Genomic DNA, 10,257 nt, shown 5'->3' on the forward strand with positions numbered 1-10,257 from the left:
TTGTTATGAGTGTTTATCGTTGTCTGGTGTGTGTGGTAGGGTCTTTTTTATGTTTCTGTAGGCCTAATGGTTGAGTTGAGGGTTAGGGATTTAGGCCTATAAAGTCTGTATAAAAATCATTATGAAAAATCCTCATAAAATACACAAATCCAGCGAGTGTGTGTAAAATGTAGGCATACAACATGACCAAAATTTCGTAGTTTAAGTATACAAGTTTCTTAAGATGTCCAGCAGGTGGCGTAATAAAGCTGTTTACAATTATACTTCATAATCGTTTTACACAACAGTATAAAGATCCCTGCTGTTTGCTGGTCTAAGATGGTTTAAACATTTCTCACAGTCTGGTTAAACTATTATTTGCCTGATTTAGCTTCCTGACCAGCATGTCTCCCAGCCTGACTTGCTGAAAAGTGCCCTAACTCATATCTTAGGCTTGTTTAAGATGTTTTTTTTCTTCTAACATAAAATATTAGTTTTAACAAATCTTTTTTATTTCCAGATATTTAAAAATGCTTAATTCTAGTGAAAGGTCACCTTTCCAGAGAGACAAATGCGTATGCCTCAGCAATACTAGTAAGTTTACATGACAACAATGTAGGGTTAAAGACACACCCTAATGTGCTTCTCACCACTTCCATAGTGTCTGATTGCAGAAAAAAAAAAAAAAAAAAAAATATATATATATATATATATATATATATATATATATATATATATATATATATATATATATATATATATATATATATATATATGTGTGTTTTTGTTGAACATTGATGGAGCAACATATTTTGTGTGAAAATAAATCATAAATCATGGTTTGTTTGTTTAAAAATCTTATAAATGTATGAGGTGGCAAAGTGGGCCAAAAGGCACAAAGTATTGATACAAATACTTTAGCTAAAATAATATGTTTTTAATAATGTCTAAGTTAATACTTGTTCAAAACAATCACTTTGGCAAAGTTTGAACTATTTTCGGTTTATTTTGATAAATAAAATTATTCATTTTTGTTCAGTAAATATACTGTCATTAAAATATGTTCATTTTAAAAATACAGGAACAAAATTATTTAAAAAAAAAAAAGTAAATATTCTGAAAGCATTGAATGAGGTCCCATAATAATTTAATATAGCTTTACAGTAGTAACAAATAAATATGACGTTTTATTATATAATATAATTAAAGGGATAGTTCACCCAAAAATGAAAATTCTGTCATTAATTACTCATCCTCATTTTGTCGCTTTCGTTCATCTTCGGTCTGGGAGGTTTCTGTCCTTCCATTGACAGTCTATGCAACTACCACTCTGATGTTTCAAAAAGCTCATCAAGAGATTGTAAAACTAATCCATATGAATTTAGCGATTTAGTCCAAATTTTCTGAAAAGACAGTTTCTGAAGAGAAAGTTTAAATTTAGGCTTAAATTTATCGATTCTCATTTGCTACATAAATCTACAACTTTTTTTTTTTTTTTAAACATTAAATATCACTTTAGCACAGAATAAACTTTGCATTGCTGTCCACGTCTGTGTCAAGGACCAGCCAAATGTTCATGTGCATCATCAAAAGCGGTTGTTATGAAAAGTGCTGAGCTGAATTTTTGTGCCATCTAGTGGTTTCAAAGAAAAGCCAAATGCGCCTTTTTCCCCAGTGCACCTTTAGGTCTGTTGTACCCTACTAAAAACGGAAAAAGTTTTTCCTTTGCGTTTTTCACATACAGGTGACAAAGTTGTCAAAATGATCTCTATTCACACGTATCCGCGAAAATGACTAAAAACGCTGATTATGCATGCCAGGCGATGTCACTTTGTAAAGAAACACTATGCGCCTATAGACTGAGTACATAATGCGCATGCACGTGGCGACACAGTTTTCGCAAATGCACGTTTTTGTAATTTACACTGACTCACTTTGAAACCCTTCTTCAAAAGTTTGCGATTGCTGGCCCCCAAAACGCCGTTGTTGTGTAAATGAACACACATAAAAAGTTTTCTGTTTTAAGTTGAAAATGCAGTCATGTAAATAACTCCTCATGATGGATGAGCAGTCCTTACTGGACTCTGTTACACATCTAGTACAATTGCATTTTATGTTGGGTTTGGTTTAGTTTGTATTAGAAGTGGGGCTTGGTGACAACTTAAACATAATTTGATTATGACACAATTATCTTCAACATCTCCAGTGAGTTTTCACTATTACATCAGCACTGACATTGTTTAGCCTGCTTGAACCATTAAACATCTCTGGATCCTGTTGTATGTGTCATTTGTTTCTGCCTACAATTAAAGGCAGGGTAGGTAAGAAATTTTGTTCCAAATTTGTTTAAACTTTCTATATATATACATGCATAATTAAAATGTAAGAACTCTGATAAAAAGAGTATAAAAATCGAGTGACTCTAGACCGTTTAATCTGTATTAAACACAGCTCATTATTTCCATCCGGGACGAAACATAGGATTGGCTTAGGCGGCTGTCACTCTCTCGCAACCATGGCAACCACCCTTTTGCCACACATGACCTGCCCACTTGCGCGCGCACGTTTGATTTGGGGAATCCAAGAGGCATGGATCCTAGGAATACCAAAACAATGGCAGAGAAACAGCAAGCTAAATTCACAGTATCGGCCTATGCAGTTAGTGAAGGCAAACCAGGCAAAAAAAGGAAGACAGTAACAGTACAAGAAAAGGCAATGAACAAAAAGTCTTTGGATAAACAAAGAAATAAAACGCGAGTTAATATCGGCGTGGCTTTCCAGCGATGGCGAGAACTGAGGGAACTCAAGGGGCTGAAAAGTGACTCCTTGATGGCTTTATTTCTGCTGGACAGGTAAATCTTTCTTTTTGTATTTTGATCATACATATTTTTTTGTTTATTTTTTCATGAAGCATGTGTCATTAGCACACGTAGCTGCGTAATATAGCTAACATAACATTACTTAGCGAGCCGTAGTAGAGACGATAAATAATGATAGCTATAGTGTTGAATTGTGCATAATTTTACCCTCTGTCTAACTCTTTTACCATGTTCACCTGTAAGTTTACCTGCACGTTTTTTTTCCGCCTTTGTTTTGTTTTTATATTCTCTACCTATGTTTACTGATGTCTTTATCTTGTATCTGTGTGTGTCGTACACACTTTGTTGTATGTGTGTGTTATTATTTTGTGTCTGCAATGCAGTTGTGAGTTGATATTTGAGTGTATGTTACTCTGTTGATCTGTAGAACAACGTATATGTTATGAATCTTACACGAAATTCATCTTCATCACAGTGTAAATGATGGTAATGGAAAAACGTGTATCATGCAACCTGTTTTTAGCTTTGCCTTATAGATAGCTCGTTAGCGAATCAAAAAATATATATTTTAAACTTTACCAATATCAATATGCTAGCTTGATAGTGAGTACTAAAATACATCTTGTTTGTTTATCTTCATAATTATAAAGTTATTTTTATTACATGTGATTCTGACATGATGTCACTACATGCACTGTGCTCCTTCCTCTCCGCTCGTCTCAGGTAAATAATGCGTCTTCCAGCTCAGTGGTCGGAGTCACACGTTCATGCGTTTTGGGGGCGTGGCTTTGGAAGGAGCCCAGAAGGGAGGGGGTGGAGTGAATGGAAATAATGAGCTGTCTTTAAAACAGTCGTGAGAGGTCTACAGACACTCGATTTTTATACTTTCTTTTTCAGAGTACTTACATTTTAATTATGTATTGATATATAAATAAAGTTTAAACAAATTTTGAAAAAAAGTTTTTTATACATTTTTTTGCCTACCCTGCCTTTAAGGGAAAAGCTTGAAATTCTCCTCTTATCGAATCATGAAGCACCACTGCTCAATGCTTATTTGTTGGAAGAAGACTACACACTGTGGTCAATTAGTGAGGTTTTTGGTTTGCATTAAGAGTCCATTACACCAGCTTCACACAAATAAACTTCTTTTGTTGTTATCTAAATCTCTCAGTCCATAAAAGAGTATGTACACCAAATGCTGCTTCTCTCAGAAACTTGATCCAATTATACTACTTCTTTCCTGACAGTATCACATTATCATTATTTATGAAAACCACCCTAACACTGGGTTCCCAAGGTCCTCGTATCTTGTTCTCATATGGGCCAAGGGTGGGTGGATTTTGATGGTGTGGCTGTACTCATCTAGTAATTCTAGCATTACAATAGAGTTAAAGTGGTGGGAGTCTCATTGAAAATAGCAATGTGTGTGACTGAGGTCAGAGGAGTGGACCCACCTTTTCCTCAAGTACAGACAACAGTCACAGGAAAGGCAAGGCTGGAAGGCATACATTCATGTGCACATAGTACACATGCATAGAATATACGCATACATGCTCATAATATGACATGTTTGGTGATAAAAAATTAATTTAGATGAGTTGCAGAACTGATAGGGATCAAATCTATCAATTGATTTAAAAGGAGAACAGGTGTAATAAGTTACAAAATGACTATTTGCCATTCTGATTGCTAAAGAAAGGCTGACGCTTATGGGCAGCCCTTCTGAAAGCGGAAGGGTGGTGTGTAAAAGAGGAAGCTTTAGGGTGTGTTTGTGATCAGAGCCAAAGCACTTCCTGGTTCAGTGTGCAGCACGAGTAGCTTAGTCGGGGGTTGTTCACTTCCTCTCAACTCACTTGGTTGCTTCCTGTCTGACCAAGAAAGCAATGTGTGGTCTGGAGTGTTTATACACAGACTGGCCAGAACATGCTGGAGTGGGTCGGCTAATAGTTGTGAATGGATATGGCATGAACTTACAGTCAAATAACAGAGAAGATGTGTCTCTGTCAGTAAACAAAGGCTAAAAAAAAATGGGTCAGAGGAAAAGTGGACTTTCTCTTTTTTGTTGGCCTTTCTAATGAACTTTGTGAGATTGACCTTGGTGGCTCAGGAAGGTAAATGCCTTTGGTATGCCTTTAAATCTAGATTAAAGATGCATCTCTTTAGCCAAGCATTCACATAATGCATCTCCTATCAGATCAATTGCACATGACTATCTTTGCTTAATGTTATGAACAGCAGCTACGCTAATTATTCTCCATTTGCTTTTCTGTTTTGTTTCCCGAGGTGACTAGAGAGTACATCAGCTTAAGTTTGGATCCAGCCTCCTAAGAAGACTTCAGATGATGCAACATCTGGATCAACATGCACATTCCCAAATTTCTATACAGGTGCTGGTCATATAATTAGAATATTGTGAAAAAGTTCATTTTTTTATTGTAAATTATTTTTAAAAATGAAACTTTCATATATTCTAGATTCCCTATGTAAAGTAAAACATTTCAAAAGTTTTTTTTTTTTTAAATTTTGATGATTAGAGCGTACAGCTCATGAAAGTCCAAAATCCAGTATCTCAAAATATTAGAATATTTCCTAAGATCAATCAAAAAATGGATTTTCAAAACAGAAAAGTTCAAGTTCTTTAAAGTATGTTCATTTGTACACTCAATACTTGGTCGGCAGCACATATTACAGCAAATGACTTTCTCTAGCACAAATTACAGCATCGTTGAAGTGTGGCATGGAAGTGATCAGCCTGTGGCACTGCTGAGGCACTATTGAGCCTTCAGATCATCTGTATATTGTTGGATTACCTGTTTCTCATCTTTCTCTTGAAAATATCCCATATATTCAGGGGTCAGGCATGTTGGCTGGCCAATAAAACACAGTAATATTATGGTCAGCAAACCACTTGGAAGTGGTTTTTGGTGCTAAAATCCTGCTGGAAAAGGAAATCAGCATCTCCATAAAGCTTGTCAGCAGATGGAAGCATAAAGTGCTCCAAAATCTCCTGGAAGATGCACTTTGCACTTGATAAAACACAATGGACCAACACCAGCAGATGTCACGGCCCCCCAAATCATTACTAACTTCAGAAACTTCCCACTAGACTTCAAGCAGCTTGGATTCTGTGCCTCTCCAGTCTTCCTTCAGACTCTGGGACCATGATTTCAACATGAAATGCAAAATTTACTTTTATCTGAAAAGAGGACTTTCGACCACTGTTCACTGTCCAGTTCTTTTTCTCCTTAGCCCAGGTAAGATGCTTCTGACGTTGTTTCTGTTTCAGAAGTGGCTTGGTAGTCCTTTTCCTGAAGATGTCTGCGTGTGGTGACTCTTGATGCGCTGACTCCGGCTTCATTTGACTCATTGTGAAGCTCTCCCAAGTGTTTGAACCGGCTTTACTTGACAGTATTCTCAAGCTTGTGGTCATCCCTGTTGCTTGTGCACCTTTGCCTACCCAATTTCTTCCTTCTAGTCAACTTTGCTTTTAATATGCTTTGATACATCACTCTGTAAACAGCCACCACATTCAGTAATGACCATCTGTGACTTACTCTCTTTGTGGAGGGTGTCAATGATTGTCTCCTGGACCATTGCCAAGTCAGCAGTCTTCCCCATTAGTGTGGTTTCAAAGAACAAGAGATACCCGGAATTTATACTGTAGGGATGGTCATTTAATGAAACTCAAATGTAAATATTCTAATATTTTGAGATACTGGATTTTGGACTTTCATGAGCTGTACGCTCTAATCATCAAATTAAAAAAAAAAAACTTTACATGTAGGGAATCTAGTATAAATAAAAGTTTCATTTTTAAAAATAATTTACAATAAAAAAAAAGAACTTTTTCACGATATTCTAATTATACGACCAGCACCTGTATATCCTAATTATTTTTAATATGTAATTCATTATTTCCAGGAGCCCATTGCTTCTACCTTCAATTAATCTGCTATCAGTGATTGTAAATTAAATTGCCTAAATTATTACATTGTTAGCTAACAGTATTCTCTAAATTGTAATGTTGACATGCATTCTCTGTAAAGCTGCTTTGAAACGATATGTATCGTGAAAAGCGCTATACAGATAAATGTGAATTGAATTGAATTGAATGAAAAGTTGTCTTCTGTCAAGAGAAATAGATAGGGGGAAAGAGTATTTGTGAGTGCATTTGAGCAGACATTTCAACTACCACCTGAGTGGCACTAAAATGTACTAATTTTACTGTTGGCAGCAGACATTGTATATTTTGCTTAAAGTGTAGTATGGACTTCATATGCCTGTATAAGTCTGTTTAGGAAATTAGGAACATTGCATACATTTGGTACATGCAATTTTATTTGACTTACAATATTCTTAATGGTAGTTTTTTTTTCTTTTCACTTTTAAGTAAAAGGTATTGATTACCTTATACATTTGCAGTGAATATTCATATTTAACAAGAAAGTATGTATAATTTTATGGAGGAATATATGTTTTTATGAGTAAAAAGTATCAATAAAGAATGAATCACTTTATAACTGTCACAGATCCCGTGTTCCCCGGACTCCATTTCCCAGTATCCTCTTGTCTCCACACCTGCACTCACTTCCCTCGTCTTCTCCTCATCATCACCAATCATCTGCACCTGGACTTCCTCATCAGCACTCCCTTTATATATGGACTCACTCCCTTCACTCCTTGTCTCTTCTTAATGTTATTTTGTATGTGATATTGTGCTTTGGCTCCGTGTTCATCTCTATTGCATACACGTCACGTAACAATAACTTATAGAGAAAGGCAAGGCTGTGCTCAGACATTTTGGGGGAAAGGTGCTCAAGTGGAAAGGCACCCCTGGCATAATTATTAAAAATTATTATTAAAAATTATTAAAAATCTGTTTATAAAAAATGTATTTAAAAAGAAACTGTTTAACATCTTTTAATTACTTACACTAATTACCTCTATACTCGGCTGTTACCAGTCAAATGCTACCGGTAGGTGGTGTCAAGTCTTGATAAGTGAATTATAGAATCATTCATTCAACAGATTCGTTCAAACTGCCTGATTCATTCATGAACGAAACAAGTGACCACTGTCTTTATGAATGTGTCATTGAATCATTGGTTTACCCAATTCATTCAAAAACACTGAATCATTCAAGAACGAAACAACATTTTGTTGCTGGAACTGTTCTGCTTAGTTTGGAACTATTTTGTTGGCAAAATAGAGCAAAAACAGTCAAAACTGTAAATGTTTTAAGTAAAAATGGTCAATTAATGTAATTAAGGTATTGTTTATTGAACTGTTATATAAAATCAAAATCAATCAGATTTGCAATTATGCTGATATTCAGGAAAATAGTACTCTTGGTCATGTGATATTGCTTAAATAGGCCTGTTATAAATGTTATAAACAAAAAACAAGAACTTATTTAGGGGCAATTCATATCTTAAATTTTGGGGATATTTTTATTAATGTGTGTGGCATTTCCGACCCTGCACGGCATTTTACACCAACGTCAGACTAGCTTACTTGTTAAGCTGTCTGTATAAAGATAATTTAATAGTTGTTTTAATTTCATAGTAGTGATAAACAGTGCGGAAGTTTAGGGCAAACACGATCGTTACCTGGTTATCAACAATGAGGGCAGGACTGGAAGACGTGGATGCTGCTCTGCAAGACACACGATTTGCATGCACAAAGTGTGGGGATATCAAAGAAGGGGAGGGGCAGGGGCTTGTACGGACTTACAGAATTAGAACTTAAATGCTATTGTTTGACACACGCTTAATTAATTAATACCATGGGCCAAATTTCAATAAAAACTAAAATATAAAATAAAATAAAAAAGTCTTGCAAAAGGGCACTTATCTAGTGAGAGGCCAAAAGGGCAGGTGTTTGAGCACCAATTAGGCTCTATCTGTGCACATGCCTGGGAGTAGCAATGGTGGAGCCTTAGTGAAAACAGGGGAGGACAGACAGAGCCAAAGAAAGCCAAGAAGAGTCAAAGGGACTGGGTGACACTGAAGGTCCTGGAGACCAAGACGAAGCCACGAGGATGAGTGGCTGAGGTGAACCCAAGGCGCTGGAGAACTGAGGAGCCCAACAGAGCTGAAGGGGTGGAAGGCTGAGGTGCAGATGAAGGCCCAGATGTCCATGGTGAAGGCAGAGCGACGACTGCCCAAGGCGGAGCCTGAGGGACAAGGAAGCCCGATGGAGCCATAAGAACGATGGTCTCAGGTGGAGCCGAGGGAGCAAGGAACCATGGTGGAGCTGACTGGTCGACGGACTGAGGTGGAGTGACAGGCTTGTAGGTTTGAGGTGAAGCTAGAGGGGCGACACACCAGGGCAGAGATGGCGAACTGGAAGCCCAAGACGGATCTGAGCTGCTAGCATGAGACAGGCAGATAGTTCAATAATGGCCTCCTTGGCCAACAAGGGACAGGCAGAGAATTCAATAACAGCCTCCTTGGCTGATACGGGACAGGCAGAGAGTTTAATAATGGCCTCCTTGACCAACACAGGACAGGCAGAGAGTTCAATAACAGCCTCCTTGGCTGATACGGGACAGGCAGAGAGTTTAATAATGGCCTCCTTGACCAACAAGGGACAGGCAGAGAATTCAATAACAGCCTCCTTGGCTGATACGGGACAGGCAGAGAGTTTAATAATGGCCTCCTTGACCAACACAGAACAGGCAGAGAGTTCAATAACAGCCTCCTTGGCTGATACGGGACAGGCAGAGAGTTTAATAATGGCCTCCTTGACCAACACAGGACAGGCAGAGAATTCAATAACAGCCTCCTTGGCTGATACGGGACAGGCAGAGAGTTTAATAATGGCCTCCTTGACCAACACAGGACAGGCAGAGAGTTCAATAACAGCCTCCTTGGCTGATATGGGACAGGCAGAGGAAGTGGGAGTGGGAGGTAGGGTGGGAGCATCAGCGAGGCGACGTAACAGGCTTGGTGCTGGGTGGGACCAACAGCGACGGGAGATCCTGGGAACCAACCTCCTCCAATTCCTCACACAATTTTTTTATAAGTTAATGATCAGCAGTAGGAGTATATGGGCACGGCTCCACGTCATGCCTACTCACTGAATGAAAATGCCCACCTGAATGGACACGGGGACTGGCTCACACACCTGGTAAGACTCCCTTTTTTGGCTCATGCTTCAGGACGATGGTAGCCTTAGGGTTATTCTCCTTGGTGGAAGTGAGGGCTGGTTCACGCAATGGGTCAGACATGGCACTTTTCAACTTTGGGTCTGCGGTGGGCTCTGTTTCCATCTTCACAGTTGGTTCGATGATAGGATGGGTGGGTGGGACTGTGGGTGGGTAAAGATCCTCCTCACTCTCTCCAATGTTGTTGGGGCATCCACACTGATGTTACACCTGTTCAACAAATTTGTGGAACCTCCCTCGAGGGCTGTCTCCAGGCAGGCACACCTTGGTGTGTTGATTTAGACCTGCCTG

Source organism: Megalobrama amblycephala, linkage group LG3 (assembly GCF_018812025.1).
Source record: "Megalobrama amblycephala isolate DHTTF-2021 linkage group LG3, ASM1881202v1, whole genome shotgun sequence".
In the NCBI taxonomy this organism is placed as follows: domain Eukaryota; kingdom Metazoa; phylum Chordata; class Actinopteri; order Cypriniformes; family Xenocyprididae; genus Megalobrama; species Megalobrama amblycephala.